This window comes from Engystomops pustulosus, chromosome 4 (assembly GCF_040894005.1).
Source record: "Engystomops pustulosus chromosome 4, aEngPut4.maternal, whole genome shotgun sequence".
In the NCBI taxonomy this organism is placed as follows: domain Eukaryota; kingdom Metazoa; phylum Chordata; class Amphibia; order Anura; family Leptodactylidae; genus Engystomops; species Engystomops pustulosus.
The window spans coordinates 99570418-99589149 of record NC_092414.1 but is presented as its reverse complement, the minus strand read 5'-3'; the positions used below and the strand labels follow the sequence as shown (position 1 = coordinate 99589149).

Genomic DNA, 18732 nt, shown 5'->3' with positions numbered 1-18732 from the left:
GGCTCATTGTGACACTGCAGTAAGTTTTTTCAAGTATATACATTTCATTATTTCAAGTTGGACAGTCTCTTTAAATATTAAATGTATTTTTTTTTTCTAGGTTTCTTGCCACTGGGAACTCGTTTGCTTCGCTGCATTATGAGTTCCTGCTGGGCGTTTCCACCATTTCGATGATCGTGAGAACGACCTGCAAAGTGATATGGGAGCGACTGAGAGCTGCGGTGATGCCTGTGCCAACTGCTGAAGACTGGATCCGGATTTCTGATGGTTTCCTGGACTCAGCACAGTTTCCAAATTGCATCGGGGCGCTGGATGGGAAACACGTGAAGAAGCCAGCTCACTCAGGGTCCCAATTCTTCAATTATAAACAATATTTTTCTGTGGTTTTGTTGGCTTTGGCTGACAGTGACTACAAGTTTATAATTGTTGATATTGGGGCCTATGGAAGCTCTGCGGATGCAGCGGTCTTCAGGGCTTCCAGAATGGGTGAACGACTTTGCTCCAACCAGCTGACCCTGCCTGAGCCGAGATGTCTACCTGGATCTACTGGACCTCCTGCACCATTTGTTATCGTCGCTGATGAAGGCTTTGGACTTTCCCGTCATGTGCTGCGGCCATTCCCACGGCGTGGTTTGGATGAACGGAGGCGCATTTTCAACTATCGGCTCACCCGAGCAAGACGGTATGTGGAGTGTGCCTTCGGGATTCTTTGCAGCAAGTGGCGGGTTCTACATAGCTCTATTCAGATGGACCCGGACAACGTTAAGAAGGTAGTGCAAGCCTGCGTTATTCTTCACAACTTCGTTCGGATCCACGATGGTGCTTCAGATGGTGACCTGGAGGGACAACATCCAACAGCGTCTATCCCCCTGGACAACACTCTCCAAGGACGACCGGGAGTGGCTGGACTGTTTGTTCGTGAGCAGTTTGCCTCCTACTTTGTTTCTTCGGAGGGTGTTGTTCCCTGGCAGATGGATGCTATTAGTGGACGTTGAGGCTCTGGACTTTTAGATTAGTGATTTTTTTTTATTTTGAACCTTTTTTGTTTTGGTAGTTTAGTGTAGGGACTCGCAAGTGATGGGGCCCCTTGACGTGGGTTGTGAGCTTACTACTTCTTTGACCCATATTCGAATAGTTGCTTTTTGGCTAACATTGGAAAATGAGTCAAAGGAGTAAACTAAGACCTCATCCATTCTTTTTTTTTTTATAAAATTATATACACAATACTTTGTCATGTGTTTTTTTTCAAAGACATTAGCAATGTGGATGGATGGTTATGTGTGCATTTGAATTTGGATGTAATAAACTTCAAAAATTGTTTTAAAAATGTGGCCTTATCTGCTCTTCTTTTAGCTTCTTTGTTCCTAATATTTAGGATATAATTCAAATGTACATGTGGAGCTCCAGGTATCATAGTCGTTAATGGAGCTTGGAGTTCCTCAAGCACATTTGCAAATTTTAACAAAGGGGTAAGTAAAGGAGGTGTGAGTGAGATGGAGGTATTATAACAAATATAAGAAGATTTAAAAGTACGTCTGTAAGAAGAAGAGACAGAGGAGTGCAAGGCTACTTTGCTGTTTGATCCCTGCACCCATCTGTCTCTTTAGCATGCATATACAGGATGGTAGTGGATGGAGTAAAGAATAATGAAAGAAGATTTTTTTTTTAAACGAATTTATAAACAAATATTAACAATATATACAATTCAAAATGCTGTATTTAGAGTTCAAACAGCTCTCTAGTATATGGCCCTGATGTTGATTGGCCATGAGGAGCCATGGCTGAAGAGCCTTCGTAGGGGCCATGGCAGGGTATCTGGTGGATGGAGGTGGGCTTGGAGGTAGCAGTCCACCCACATGCTGGCGCCGTCTTTCCAAAAAAAGAGCCACCTCGGACTTGTCCTTCGGTGTGCCCTTTTGAAAAATCTGCAGGACAGCCATCATGGCTACCCTGCAATTCATTCTGTCATCCTCATGCACTCCTTTAAGGTCTTGCACCATGGAGCGCATGAAGATGTCCTCCGCCGATTCATCGCGCCTCCTCCTCAACTGATCCAAGACCTCCGTCTCAGCAGCAATACTGAGACTTGACAATCCCAGCTGCCTCCTTCTACGAGAACGCATCGGTGCTTGTGGTGGTGTAGATGGAGGTTGAGGTGTTGGTGACTGGGTGGATAGATCCTCTGGCTGCTCTTCAAAGGACTCCTCCACCACATCTTCCCCAGTCTGCATAGAGGCTGATTCCTCTAAATTATCCGCAGTTGTAGAGAAAAAAAAAATAATTTAAAATTTGTGCACATATTCTATAGTGCATTGATGCAACGACAATTCTGAGGACACAAGAACTTACAATTCTTTTATTAATAATGCTTTAAAGTAAAAATATATTTTGATAACTTACTCTCCAACGTCCATCACCACATCCAAAAAACGCAAGGAACTTGTGTAGAGGTACGGTTTCTTGTGCAGTTTCCCACTGCCACTTCTCCCTTTCTCTGACTTTTCCCTCTTATATTGGTCTCTTGCTGAGACCCAGCGTGTGGAGCCCTTTTTTACTATAAAAAAAAAAAGTTTTTATTCATTTGCGGTTTCAAGCAATCATACAGAATAGTAATAAGAAGGTACAGGGCACATGGCTGCAGGGGTGATACAGGGCACATGGCTGCAGGGGTGATACAGGGCACATGGCTGCAGGGGTGATACAGGGCACATGGCTGCAGGGGTGATACAGGGCACATGGCTGCAGGGGTGATACAGGGCACATGGCTGCAGGGGTGATACAGGGCACATGGCTGCAGGGGTGATACAGGGCACATGGCTGCAGGGGTGATACAGGGCACATGGCTGCAGGGGTGATACAGGGCACATGGCTGCAGGGGTGATACAGGGCACATGGCTGCAGGGGTGATACAGGGCACATGGCTGCAGGGGTGATACAGGGCACATGGCTGCAGGGGTGATACAGGGCACATGGCTGCAGGGGTGATACAGGGCACATGGCTGCAGGGGTGATACAGGCCTGATGGCTGCAGCCATGTGCCCTGTGTCACCCCTGCAGCCATGTGCCCTGTATCACCCCTGCAGCCAACAGGCCTGTATCACCCCTGCAGCCTGACACAGGCTACAGGCCTGATGGCTGCAGGGGTGACACAGGGCACATGGCTGCAGGGGTGATACAGGCCTGATGGCTGCAGGGGTGATACAGGGCACATGGCTGCAGGGGTGACACAGGGCACATGGCTGCAGGGGTGACACAGGGCACATGGCTGCAGGGGTGATACAGGCCTGATGGCTGCAGGGGTGATACAGGGCACATGGCTGCAGGGGTGATACAGGGCACATGGCTGCAGGGGTGATACAGGGCACATGGCTGCAGGGGTGATACAGGGCACATGGCTGCAGGGGTGATACAGGGCACATGGCTGCAGGGGTGATACAGGGCACATGGCTGCAGGGCTAATACAGGCTACATGGATGCTGGGATTATGCATTACAAATGTCTGCAGGGGAAGGTCATGCGCATGGCTGCAGGGACCCGCAGGGGTGGGGTATGCACATGGCTGCAGGGCAGGGTAATTAGCTTACCAAGAGATGCACGTTCCCGGGTACTGCTACTAGCCCATTCGTCCGGCAACAGTATTGCAGTAATCTCCTCCCACTTTTTGTGCTTGAGGGCACGGTTGTGGAAGTCTTCCAATCGCTTATCCCATAGGATAGGGTGCGCTTGCACCAGAGCCAGGAGCCTCTCCATCTGCACATAAGCCATGTTGCTTCTGACTCCCAGGAAAGTCCTCCCCTCCCCTCCCCTAGTTCCTGGTATTCCTAGATACAGAACGTATATACGGCAGCATACGGTGGCCACAACGTATGTCACCCGTATTTTATACGTTCCCATAGACTTCAATGGGGCATACGGCCGCAAGAACGTGAAAAAATAGGACATGCTCTATCTTTTTATACGGCTCACATATGGTACGGTATGTTACAGTGACAAACAGGGCAATTCTTTGTATCACCGTATCTCCCATAGGAATGAATGGTAGCGTATTCTGGACGAATATACGCCCGTATATACGGCCGTTTTTCAACGGTCGTGTGAATGCAGCCTAATCTAGGATGCCTACAGGAAAACTTCATCTCTAATTCTGGAATGCCTCACAGCTATGATCCATCCGCCAACCTGGATCCCTTTGCTACGTCTTCAGCCCCCAACTTCATCACAACATGCAATACAGAACACTATAGAAAGACGTCCATCCTGGATTATCCTCTGCAATGATTCCAATCTAATTCCTATCTAAAGCAGCCCAGCAATTACACATGAGGATGAATGGACATTGGTCTAAAATCACAATTTGCACCTAAAAAGCCCTGCGCCACATTTACTGAAGATTTTAGATGATTTTCGGGCTATTCTTCTCCAGAAAAGGGGCGTGTCCTCAGTAAAAAGAGGCGTAGCTGCACTGGGGAAAAACCTGTGCAACAGAAACTTTTTTCTGTGCGCTAGAAAATTCACTATTCTGGTGCAGAAAACAAGACCAACTAATAGGAGATTCAAAGTCTCCCCAGTCCTAAACTGCACCAGAACAGTTATCCAGCATCATATAGGTCCAATGAGTATAAGACAATGGGGCAGATTTATATACCCGGTCCATTTGCGATCCAGCGGCGCGTTCTCTGCAGTGGATTCGGGTCCGGCCGGGATTCATTAAGGTAGTTCCTCCGACGTCCACCAGGTGGCGCTGCTGCGCTGAAGAGCATTGGAACGTGCTCAAGTTCAACGGCCTATTCCTAGTGAAGGTAAGTGCAAGCTCCGCGGCGGTTTTTCCGAATCCGATGGGTTTTCGTTCGGCCACGCCCCCCGATTTCCGTGCGTGCATACAATCCGATCGCGTGCGCCAACATCCTGGGGCAATTCAGGGGAAATCGGCGCAAATCGGAAATATTCGGGTAACACGTCGGGAAAACACGAATTAGTAAATGACCCCCAATGTATGTGTGAGGTAATATGGATAGAGATAGAGAGATAGATACATAGAAAGAAGTATACATAGATACACAGATAGATATAGATATCTTATTAGGTAGATTGTAGGCTTCCTCACAATCATACTGCTATACTTCATAATTCATCAGCTTTGTTACATCCCATTCATCCTGGATGTGGCTCCTGCTTCTCCTCCTCAGCTCACAGAGACCAGCAGAGCGCGCCAGCAGCCGAGCCTCCGTATCCCTGATACGCATCCGTACGTATGTTTAACCCTATACACATCCACTTCGTGTGTCATATATTTATTTGCCGTGTTCCTCCCTCTCCCGGCTACTCATAATGTTGTAACATTTTCACCTTGTGTTCCCGGGCACTGCAGACACACTGCAGCTGGCGGCCCCGCTCCTCCGGCTGCCGGGGATGACATCACTGTCAGCGCGGGGAGGGCGGGAGCAGGGCTGCGGAGAGGGCTGGGACTGCGGGCATAGCAGGGGGAGGGGGCTTCCCCAGGTGCCGGTGCTCCTCTGGTGACAGTGCAGTGCTGCTGCGGGAAGGTAGGACCCATTTTACCGGGATTGACTGTAATGCTTCCATGATATGGCAGTGGCAGGCATGCCAGGGTGCGCTGGAGGGTGCAGCCACAGACATGGCTGATGGGGCCCCCAGTGATCAGCATGATAATGTGCATCTTGTGCTCGGAGCTGGGATTCATCGTAATGAGATTTCAGTTCTCGTATCCTAGGAGGACAGGACCAGATCCTATTATAGAGAAGCCTGCATCACTGTATGGAGAGACCTGATCTATCTGGATATATATATATATATATATATATATATATATATATATATATATATATATATATATATATATATATATATATATATGGGCATGGGGTCATTATATGCTGTATAATTGAATTGTAGGATTGATGAGACATGTACATCCACCCCCTCCCCTGCCCTGAGTCACGGTAAATGATTCTCTTTGCCATCAACCATTTGTGTCATACATTGCTGTCTGCATCTTCATCATGGACCTGGCTCCATCCAGATGAATAGGGAGGGTCTTCTTAGCCAGGGCATTGGTGAGTAGCTGGGTGTCATTGCATCTCACCTCTACACCTTAGGAAAGGGGTAACAACTGCAGTTATATGTATTTTAGACGATCACCACCATCTCCCTCCTCCGCCTACATTGTGATTGATGTGGATAGTAAAAGCTAGGGATCAGCCAGCACCAGAAGTAATCAGCCTTGCTTCTCCCCTAAGAAGATTAATTCTCTGCCTAGCAGCAAGGCTCCTAAAATCCCCAGAAATTTTTGGTTTTTAATAAGGAGTCCCATTTGAAATGCAAATATTTGTTTGATAGTAATCTGTGATAGAAATGGCAAGGGGGGGGGGTTAACATTGCAAAGCAGCATCTTTTCATTTAGGGTATAAATGGCGCTTATTGTATGAGTACAGTATATTGCCCAGCTCCACAGGGCACTGATTGTAATGTATACTGTAGTCCTGTAATTCCCCAGACACTGTCACATTATGGGCAGAAGGACTTCTCTGCACTGTTATGTATCATCTCCCAGCATCTGCTCCATTATTTAGACCACTGAAGAGCTCTTTCTCTGTCCCCTGGATGGGTAACATGATAGTAGGACATGTATGTGGATGTCTGCTGCTGTCTATGCAGTGTCATGATCTGAAATCCCCACTGGTTGGAGTCACACCTGCTGGTGAGAAAGGACATTCAGTGGGGAATCATTTGTCACTATTAAAATATTGATCCCACCCCCACCCTACTCTCATGTAAAACACTGTGAATTTTCATGGTGGACAAAAAAGTAACACCCATTCCTGGGCAATGCTCACAGCATAAAATAAGGGGGATTTTAATCCGTTATTATATATGTATGTATGTATATTTCTGAGATTTGAATATTATGTAACAAATTATATATAATATATATGCTAAATAGTAATAGCTCAGACATAAAGCTATAAACTTAATCTGTATTTTGTGCCTTAAAAATTACACACGTTGCTTCCAAAATGCTAGAAGAAAATTCTTCTTCCTTCCATCATCTTGCCAAGACAGGGTTCTGCCATTTTTGGCCTCGTGCCATTGTTCCCTGCTCAATTCTAGGAGGGTGTCACTATATGTACAGTAATAATCGCTGACATTCCAGAGAAGTGCAATTACATAGAAGAGACACAGATTGTGATTGTGTATTGTTTGTGCAGCCACATTACTATAGTTCTTATATGATTTATTCGGATGTTTGCACTGCGGGTATATGTGTGACATCATCTTCATTAATATTTTATATATGCTTGAGATTTTCTGTAAATTAAACACAAAGTCATATCATCTGCAAGAATTATAGATGGAGCAGATAAAAGAAATAGAATTGTGCTATTGCTAGGATTTTCAGTATAAATATTCATGTACTGTTCTCAGTTGGGCTCTAGGGATGAAATATGACATAAAACTGGGTGACAGAAGTTTACAGCAATCTACTTTGGGCCTCTGTCTTAGGATGTATGTTCTGGCACTGGTCTTCTTAGATGATACTGATGCCTATTGAAGGGAATTATTGCTCAGACAAAGAGGCAATAAATAGTGTCAGTATTCAACACTACAATCGGCTGTATTGGCTGTACTTTCTAGATGCAGTTATGTAGCAGTTAGTGGGTGTACACTATGTTATGCTCCAAAAGAGGAAAGTGACACTCCTAAAAGTTAATTTAGCATAAAAATGGCGCAGACTGGATAAAAACACAAGGTTTAGCAGGTAACAGCTGGGCCACGTGGAGTAACCATTATCAGGGTTATGTAAAATAGCGAGTTTATAGTTAAAAATTACATAAATATCATCCAACTTGAAATGTAAATAATGATGACCTTAAACAGAATGAGAATATTGTATATTGGTCATAGATACAGGTCAGAATACAAATTTATAGTATATTGTGTTGCCCAATCTCATTCACTTGCTAAGTCCATGCAGAAGATCTACCTATTGAGGCATTGTCACTGTTTTAAACCATGAATGTCTGGATAATGCCCTTCAATTTGACCTATCATGGGACGATATGTGACAGAAGATTGCTGTATTATTTATTACAAACAATGCAGCATACACTTTTAATTACTTTTCATGAATGGCTTCTAGTTATTAGTTGGAGTCAGACTGGAGAACAGACCCCACCGAACCCACCCACCCACAATGAATGAACAATGAACATTTTTCCCGTATAATACTGAATACTAAGGCAGTTGTAAACTACTTAAAAACATATTCAAGAGCCAGTATTTGATGGGCGTCACTCCATACAAAACAGAAACATTTATAGCACTATATACTATATAAACTTTACCTTTACTTTCTCCCAGTAATGCCATTTGAGAGAAAACACAGTTTCTATCTTTGAGCAAATTAGCTCCATGGATCAGTTTGTTCCTTGGTTCCAAGGCTGTGGCTAATCCTGCTGGAGCTTCCAAAGACTAAAGTAAAGAAAATGTGTGCACCAGCAGGTGAAGCCACACCCCTTGTGCACTGGGAATTACTTGTATATTCTATTCTTTTATATATGGATACAAACTGATTATCCTCTATATTCTAAATATCTAAGAATAAAAATTGGAACCTCTAATGAGTGACGCTGGTGTTACCATGGATTACCATTGCTTTGCATTTCTAGGACGTCTTGGCACCTTAACATGCACTACATTCCTCTCAATGTTCATCCAAGCAAGACGGCCAAACTAATTAGATCTGAACTCCATTACCAGGCTCCTCTAGTACAAACGCATTGTTGTTCCCAGATAAAAGAGGAAGAGACTATCGAACTCCAAAGAGGGAAAGGCATTTTTCCTTCTTTAGAGGACCCCAGAATAGACAGTGTGATATATGGGGTTATTAGAGCAGGTTGGCCTCCATGAAACCATTTGTGGATTACCTATAGCATTTTTCAGTTGCCGAATCTGGGCAAAATGGGGCCCCCTCTCACACCCATGGTTGTCTAAATTACTCATTTGCAGGTACCTAAATATTAAGCTTTCTCACATAACTTTACAATGTGTAGCTTGTCAATTTTGAATTATATGTATGTAAGTCGGAAAAGTTATGTTTTGCAAGTGTAATTCCAGACAAAACTATATTTTATTCTTGTGAAAACTAGATTTTTAGAATTTTGGCTTTTCATGGGAAGAAGACAATAAACAATAATACTTCATTGCAGAAACCTTTTGTTAACTTTTACAGTTGATCATTGCTGTCTGAGGCTAAAGTTCAATAAATTAACAGCAGCCAGAGAGCATCACCAGAGGTCACAGTGGGCAAAGAGGAGTCGTCTGTAAGCAGGGTGTTCTTACGTTTTTAAGGGACTGCCTATAACAGTGATGGGCAACCTTTTGAACTTGGTGTGTCAAAATTCGCCAAAAAAACATCCATAACTCGGGTGGTGTGTCACCTTTAGAAAAAAAAACCTTATTTTGTGATATTTAGAGTTTAAATAACAAGTATGTATAGTTATTTAACTTACCTGCTTAGTGACTTCTTTGTTAATTGGTCAGTTGGTTTCTTTTGTTGGTCTTGCTGTTATTTAACTTGTGTGGGGTGCCATGAACTAAGATAGGTGAGGGGGAATTATTCCAGTGATGGTGAACCTGTGGCAGTCCAGCAACAGCTAGTTTTAAGGACATTTGTGTCCTGAGAAGTGCCCCCCAAAGCAGTGTACATCACAGCCCAGCCCAGCAGAGCTCAACTCAATAAATTAACTTACCTAACTGGCACAGGCTCCAATGACGGACCTCCGTTACTCCTCTTCAGGCGGCTTCAGCTCCTGTGTAGATGTTCCCGCGGAGGCACAGCATAGGTTTCGTCTTTGCAAGCTGAGATTGCTCCACTCTGGAGTCATTGCGCGGCCTCCGCAGAGCAGGACTGGAGGACAGGAGCAGCAGCTGCGATCTCTCTGACTGAGATGCAGCCGCTCACTGCAGACCACATCACCGATCGGCCCAAGGAAACTGCACTACAGCAATTTTTCTCCAGCAGCCGTGTGTCACTGAAAATGGCTTCGTGTGTCAGTGCTGACACGCGTGTCATAGGTTGGCCATCACTGGCCTATAACAATGATGATACAAATTAACAATATTTATAAGGGACAAATGATACTTTCTTGAAAATGATGCCACTACACTAAAATATATATATATATAAAAAAAAATTACGGTAGTCAGAAATAACATATAGCTATTTCTGCTATGTCTAAACATGAGGGTCTATTTAATAATGTGTCTACCCAGGAGAGCTTAGCTAAGGGATATGTTAGCAATGATACATAAAATGGCCCCAAATAATGTGCAATGCGTTTAAAACCAACTGGAAGACATAGAGGGCACTTCCATAAGGACATTGCAGGCTACATGCTGTCATTAAATAACATTTTGCACAGCAAGTGGCAATGAGGGTTTCCACATAGAAAAAGTTTTTGAAAGGCCAAGTTTCTCGTAGGTCAGACCTGCATCCTGCATAATACTTTAGAATATTCTAGGGCTATGGCGTACTATGTAAATAATCTTTTAATGACCAACTGGACAGCATTGCTTGCCTACATACATTCACAATACTGGTGGTCATTATGGTCAATACCAGAATTGTATTATTTCTTGCACTATACAAAATTTTTTGCCATGGTTAAAATCGAATCTAAAATACACTATGGAACTGTAATTTTCTTTTCTTAAAGGGACAATAAGCCTTAAAGGCAACCTGTCACCACATTTTCACAACTACAACTAGTGACAGGCTCCCATAAAGCCCTATTAACTGACTGACACCAATCTTATAGTTAAAAATTGTTTAATTACATCTCCATAATTTAACTTTATCTTATATTACCTGGCATCAGAGGGGGCTTGTCTTGCTAGACTGGCCCCTCCCATCTACTCCTCCCCATGTCCCCTGCCGTTTCTCAGCATGTAATGTGACCAGGGTGATGTCATCTAAGGTCATTTACACAGTAAGAATTGCAACGTCTACCACATGTATGTATCTGATCACATAAAATCACAGCAAGCCTCCATGGACTTCTACTCCTCCCCATCCTCCATGGAGGTTGCTGTGATTTCATGTGATCATGTGATACATACATGTGGTAGACAATGCAAATGTAACTGGTTTAACGACCTTAGATGACATCACCCAAGTCACATGAAATTAAGTGTCCAATGATGTAGCTCTCCCTCAATGTTCCACACAGCAGCATGTCCTAGCAGTGAGACCTGTCAACAAGTACACAGGACAATGCAAATAAAATTTACCATGCCGGACTGTGTGATTGGACTCACATCAGGTGAGTTGCTTATCAGCTTACAAACTGATTTTTTAACATTGCAGCCGTGGAAAGGAAACATTTAGGGATAAGAGCATTGCTGCATAAACGTAGTTTTTAATGAAGTATTTATTTTGGGTGGGTTAATTTAAATGGCAGATTCCCTTTCAGGAACAAACATAAGGTATTAAATATTATGCAAAGAGTTCAGATCATTTGGAGATCTGCTAGTGTATATAGTCCCTATTCATTTATTTAATAGTCACCAACAATATTCTCCAGTGGATTATTAAACCCACACATTTTGGCTGTGGAACTGTTGATTATGAGTAGCATTTTAAACTTAAAAAGGTTTTTTGAGTGTAGACATTTTACTGATTTTAGCAATTGATTTTTCTGGCACAATCCTTACTGTTGTAATATGAAAAATGTATTTATTATATGTTGGAATAAACCTCCATCAATATACTCATAAATTCATTTTAAAAATTCATAAAATTATTTAATTAAAAAGTTACAAGTTCAAATTGCATAGTTTCAAAACAACAAAAGGACAACTGCAATATGTAATCCTTTTCATATGAAATTTATTTAGCTAAAACTCATATATGAATACTGAAAATCACATGATATACTCTGTTATCTAGGGTGAATAGCACTGCTTAACTTCTGATTTCCCTAATGCCCTGATACGTGATGCCCCAGAGGAGATAGAGGAGATCTGATCTTAAAGGTTTTGCTGGACTGGGATCTACTCCTTTCCCCTCTGGCTTCTTCCTTAACCCTTTTTTCTTTTGTCTTCCCCTCCCCACATGCTTTTCTTCGTTCTTCCATAATTTTTCTGTTATATATGTGCCTCATCGTTTACTGAGGTAGCCCGGTTTCCGTGGCTTGTTTGATAATTTTTGTAAATGTTGGATTGTCTCTGTCCCTTAGTCGCTCCCAAAGAGCGTTTGTCAAAATTTGTTTTGTTTTGAAAATTGAATAAAAACGTAATACGAAAAAAAACTTCTGATTTCCCTATGTAAAGAAGTATACAGCAATCTGTCTTGAAGTATATGGATGTTTACTACATGCTATTAGTGTCCATCTTCAGATTGTCTTCAAAAAAGCTAACTTTTATATGTCTCCCACAAGTTTTGTTTTATAGCCAGGATACTTCAATGTGGTATCAATATTATGCAATATTATGATAAGTCAAAAATAGATGTACACATTGTATATGGCTTTGTAGATACTTAAATATGGTGATACTTTTTGCTTACTCAGCCTATGAGATAGTATGATTTCACCCAGTCCTAAGTTCGGTGTCCGTCTCTTGCTCCCACTATTGCAGCCTAGCGTCCCTCATAGTGTGATGAGCAAGTTATAGAGCTTCTGTCGTTACATAGTCTTTTGGGTGACAGGTAAGTAAAGAAAGTTCCTGTATTAGTTTAGTATTGTGCAATTTCCTTAATGATACAAATGGACAGGATATACCATTAATTTTATACAGATATACCATTAATGTCCTGTTCCTACCTGGAGCTACTGCAGCTATCTTTCTGGTCTTTTTCTTAGTAATCTCTCAGGTGGACACTACAGCCAGCGCCTTCACAGTAATGTCTGCCTGCTGGAGGGGCAGAATATTCTTTATTTCTAGGCAGATGATGTATTTTAGGTTCAGTATCCTTCTTAAAGAGAACCCGTCATGCAAAATAACCCCTCTAAACTAAATATATTTTCATAAACTGCCATTAGAGAGCATTGCCTCTATCCCTTCATTGTCCCTCTACATGCCTGTAACCCTAAGCAATGAGGTCCTAAAGCTGTATGCAAATGACCTGTGAAATGTCCAATGAAGCATTAGCATATTCAAGCTGTCCACTCTATTCATGAGTGGGAGGTACAGCCACACCCCCAGTGCTTGACTGACAGCCTGTATAATGATGTGAGGCTGTATAATGATGTGCTTCCTGGTGCTGGTGGCCATGCCCCCTGCAGCCTGTGTGTGTATAGGAGAGATACAGCAGCTCCAGGCAGCCATGTTACAGCAGAACATGTCAGATTCATGTGTAGCTGATGTCTGTGTCTCTCACATGTGTATTAGGAGGATGCAGCATGTCAGCAGGTACAGCACTCACACTAGCCATGCTTTACTATACATTACACACAGACATGAGCAGGGGGAGGAGAGGGGAGGGGTAACAGGGGTGACATCACTGCCTCTGACCATGTGACCAGCCTCATTTATATGATAAAGAATAGATGATTTTACAATGAATAAAGTATGAAATAACTAGATAAAGGCTGGGATGGGATCCTTGTGAGCTGCTCCAACAGGTAGTAGTGACAGGACAAGTGACACAGACCTGATGACAGGTGTCCTTTAACTCCTTTCTTCACTGGTTCATTGAAAAGCAGAACAGCATAAGAATGATCATAAATGGAGATCATTCGGCTGTATATTGGAAACTTATTCTAGCTTTAGTATAACTATGTCATTTCTAGAATTTGAGTTTAAAAAATCCTATCAGGCTTTATCAGCTTCTTCTTGGGAATTATGTGTTGCACTTGATATTTTGTCAGCTAAATACTCCTCGTGACTCTATGTGAAAAGTTGACATAGCAGTATGTAAAGAGCCCTTCAATATACAGTAAAAATACCATAAATGTTGCATTATATTAAAATAAATGTGGTAATCTTCTTATATTTGTTATCCAGGGCCTCCTTAATATTAACTTATAATTATGCTTATGAGTCTGAGGGGCTATAGGGGTGTTTCGAGAGCCCCTCATTAATGTCTTTTCACTGGTTGTTACAATGAGAAGAGTAGGTCTCTCCTCCCCCTGTATTTCCTGCCAGATAACACAGGCAGAGGGAGAAAGGGGAGAGCAGAGGGAGAGCGAGGCATTTCTGAATCTGCAGCACTGAGGGGCTCTAGTGGAGCAATATTTAAAAGTTGATTTTTGAAGGAGAGAGGCAATATGTATAACAAACATAAGAAGATTACCACAGTCACAGTGCCTGGTCTATCTATGAGTAAGTGCCCCTAGTTTATCCTGATGGATTTTGATGGTAATTTTTTGGGGGGGAAAACTGTATTACAAACAACATAGTGTGACACAGCTTAATCTTACAATTTGACATGCCCCATTCTCAGACTTCTACATAACAAGGACAATTTGCCAAAAAGTAATATTTTGTGATGTATTAAAGACATGTTGACCACCCTGATTTAAATGGCTATTTTATATACATACAGTATCTATGTTGTATCCATTCATCATTAGCCATTGCTTTTACTTCTGGTATTACCATTTCTCCACTGGGCATTGATGAAACAGCAGTAGATGGATGTGGCATCACACAGAAATAGATAGGACTCATGGGCAGAGTTTGTATCTTAGTGGTGACATTAAGAGAGATCCCGTGACTCTTCAGCCGCGCCTCTGTTTAATGTATTAGCTACACAAATCATTGCATGCCGCAGACCTTTCAGTATTTCTTTTGATAATAAATAGTATTTGTCAGTTAACGTTTAATTACTTAGTGTAAGTCTGCCCTGTTGAATATGTTGTTATACATTTTCCACTATATTTAAGGAAATTTGGGCAGAATACTGAGACTGTCTAAAACAGAAACAGTATTTAGTTGCCCTTAGTAACCAATCACAGTGGAGCTTTCATTTTTAAGAATGATATTAGAAATGAAATCTGTTTTGGGATTGGTTACTACGAGCTATGAACAGTTTTTGTAAATTGTTACTGTGTGTTTCAGAACACTCCCTGACCATAGTCAAAAGCCTCTTATTAAGCTATACCAGTTCCCTACACTGTACTGAAGAGAAGCAACCACGTTGAAACAGTGCTGTCCCTCATCATGTCATAAGGCTTCCTGAAAGTCATGCTCAACAGTGTGGTTTTCTTGTTCCATCTAGGAAAGATTATCTGCATATTTCCCAGAATCCTCAAGTAGAGCATCAATGGTTATAAGTCTCCACACTTCTGCAAGGCAGCCCTAATTGGCAAACTCTCCATAAGGAGAACCTTTACTCCCTGACCACTGTGACCCACAATTACTAGATCCCCTACACCAGTTTATTGTCTGACTTTGCCCCTTTCTTTAAGTGAAAACTGCTTTCACATGTATTCATAAAGTGTCCCAGTATACCTGACGCAACACAAAATTCTGCACTCAAAGGGCCGTTCCGGTGCACAGTCGGACCATGCAACACATTTATCATGCAGTGTCTGACAGAATTGTGTTGCATGTTCTATTTTAAAGGTGCCCCCAAAAAAGTTGGTGCACTCTGTTGGTGCAGAGCAAGGATTGCCACAATTAATGAATCTGGCGCACCCTGCACTCTACACAGGTAAATTGGACTGCATGGTTTTTGATAAATGTCGGCCAGTGTGTTTCCAAAGTACAAAACAACAATACCAAGCAAATGCTCGATTTCAGAAGACCCATAGATTTAACTAGAATATATTCATGAAACTCATAGTACTTTCTGACCAGTGAGGTTGTTTGATGGTGTTTGACCATTTGCACATTAAAGGTAAAAATAAATTATTCCAAGGGACCTCTCTACATCCTTCCAGAACCTATTCTCATCTACTTTAATTGCAAAATAATCTTTCTTCTTATTGCTTTCACATAACCTTCAATCAATAAGGTCTCATTGATTATTTTAGAGTCACGACCTAAACAATAGCTCCTAGGGGCAAAATATTCCTCTAGTTATCTCCAAATGTGGGTTTCAAGTCACTTTTTAAAGGTGATCATTTTAACCCCTTACTTTACAATGTTACTCAGTTTTATCTCCTATCACTCCCTAGGCTGCTCAGTGTAAAATCCTAGGGTGTGTGCGGGGTCTCTGGCTTCTGACACTGTGGTAACACACTGACACTTAGAGAGAGAGATGAGACAGATCAGAGATGAGATTACACAGACACTGACAGACAGAGGATGACCGACTTTTCACACTGTGAGCTCTTCTACATCTAAAAGATATGTGCCTTCCTTCCCCTTCCCCCAGATCACTTATCTCCTTGTAGTTTGCAGCCTCTCTGTCTTTGCTCAAGATCTCCTGGCAGGAAGTAATCAGTGAATATCTCTGAGCTCCGTGCAGGGGGCGTGGCTCCAGGCTCAGATTAGTGAGAGACAGAAATCTCATCTGCACACGTTCACACAGAAATCCAAGATGGCACCTGACCCTAAGTCAGAAGTTACAGGTTCGTGTCTAGGGGAAACGGAAATTGTGTACACCAGGACTGATAGAGACAGGTTGGACTTATATCTGTGAAATGCTGTATTTTTGTTAATAACAGTGAATTAGAGAATGTTATTTTGTTATCCTGAGTACATATAAGAAACTTGTCTTTGTGGGAAGACCTCTTTAATAGGGTCTCCTTCTGGTGCCAATTGTTATGTCAGAGCGTTGGATCTTCAGTCCAACCCTATATTGATGGTGAATCTGTTGGGCATCGCTTAGTTCAATAAATGCTGTATTGTTGAAAGAGCAGTCTCTTGGTCAGTTATACACCTTACACTTCTTGTTTATTGATCAGGTGTTGGCATTTTCTAATGAAAGAAATGTATAGATTGTGAAATGAAAAGAAATGTATTCTCACACTTTTCTAATACTAGATGTCCTTATGGCTGTGATGTTTTATTTATCAGTCATACTATAAAATTCATGTATAAAATATGCACAATTATTACTGGCATCCATGCATATTTACATAATGTATGTATGAAATAGAAACATGAAAGAAAAATTAAAAAATAGCAGAACATAAACTGCTAAGGCTATTATCTAGCATGTGTAAGGAACTTTTTACTATATATGATGGTGAATGCATTTACTATTTAGTTAATACTTGGAAAGATAAGAATACTGGATCTCTCTTATCAGTTAATAATATCAATGCATAATAGCCATCATCATCTCTGTTGCTATAGCAGTTCTCTATATATTCTTGTGTGGGTGGGCTCTCAGATGCCTACCAGGACCACAGGACACGGATGACAGAAAGAACTGCATTATCAGGGTGTGGCACAAGTAGCCATATTACCATCTGAAAATCAGGAGATTCTGAACTACCTAAAACATAAAGTTTTTCATAATGTAAATACTGTGCAGTACTGTACCGAGATTGTTATAGCCCAGTTCCCATACTGGGACCCTTTAATAGAACGTCGGTAAAGCATAATGGATTTTGGAATGTTGGATGAAACCCACACAAATCCAAGGATAACTATGTGAAGCTGCTCAAGAGAATAGAAGAAAATTGGTTGAAATGAAAAGAGCAGCAGTTTCCTATTGCAACCAATCACATTCTACCTTTTACTATACTTTGCCTTAGCAACGGATTTGACAGACCAATCCCATTCTTTTTAATTTTAAACAGCAAAAAGTGCACAGATGTTACATAAATATTCACAACATTTTAAAAATCTCCTTCATATTTTGTGCCAGTGTTTTGTTAGGAAATATGTCAGCAGAGAGAAACAAATGCAGCTTCAGGCCAGAATTCCTGGCCATCAATATATGAATTAAGCAGTGTTCTTAAAAGAAATTGGATCATTGATTACCAAATAATGCAAAATATAAATGGTAATGTGTGTCCGTGTAAGAGATTTACTGTTTTTCCTATTTTTTATTAGTTAAAGTTTCCAATTTTGCAATTCAGCTAAACTGTATTTTGAAAAAAAAACACACCATTTTTATATTTTAAAACATCTGAATCTCTAACAATACATGATGTTTCAAAGAATTTTTTACTAAACTGTAACACTGTACCGCCCCTTGTCGCGTTCCCTGTTGCAGGCTTACCTTCAAACGCTGTGTCCGACCATGCTTCAGCTACCTTAGGGCGCCGGCAGGGCCTTTCATTCCTTCTTAAGGGAACAGGGCGTTTCCATGCTTGGCTGTCCTAGCCTATCAGCATCCACCACCTATCATATAGTCCAGCATTCCCTACTCTCCGCGCCTTAGCAAGGTTGTTAGTTAGGTCTAAACTTGTATTTGTACCTGCTTGTCTTCCCGTGTGTGACCCCGGCTTGTCCTTTGCTCCGTGTTTCCTGGTATCTATCCCCGGCTTGTATTCTTAACCTGTGATGACCCTCTTCTTGTCTATGTTTCTTCTTGTACACTGCCTGCCTCAACTCAGACTGACTATTGCCCACCCCCTACTGGGGTCTCTGGGCCAGCTGCTATCCACACTGAGACCACCACAAGAGGTAGCGTCCTTGAATACCAGAGTGGTCCAGGTGTAACGCCCTTACTGTGTGACCCAAAGTCAAACCAGTTGGATAGCACACTAGGTTAACAACCTGCTGCTGTTACACTAACACTTGATTTTTAGAATTGATAAGTGATGTGACTTCTGTTTATAAAAAACAGAGCTCTGTGCTAGATCTTTT

General features: G+C 41.9%; 1 protein-coding gene and 1 long non-coding RNA gene across 2 annotated transcripts in view; one reads left to right on the top strand and one right to left on the bottom strand.

Moving 5' to 3' along the window:
* Positions 1 to 1719: 1719 nt before the first annotated feature.
* On the bottom strand, positions 1720 to 5517 carry LOC140126895 (uncharacterized). The gene is made up of 3 exons (XR_011854921.1): positions 3585 to 5517; positions 2401 to 2554; positions 1720 to 2245 (listed from the first exon to the last, which is right to left on the bottom strand). It is a non-coding gene; the product is annotated as an uncharacterized lncRNA (long non-coding RNA).
* Positions 5392 to 18732, top strand: part of CNTN1 (contactin 1) — a 113667-nt gene continuing 100326 nt past the window's right edge. Inside the window, exon 1 of the mRNA XM_072146872.1 lies at positions 5392 to 5543. The gene's annotated coding sequence lies outside the window, so the exon portion shown is untranslated. The remainder of the gene's footprint in view (positions 5544 to 18732) is intronic.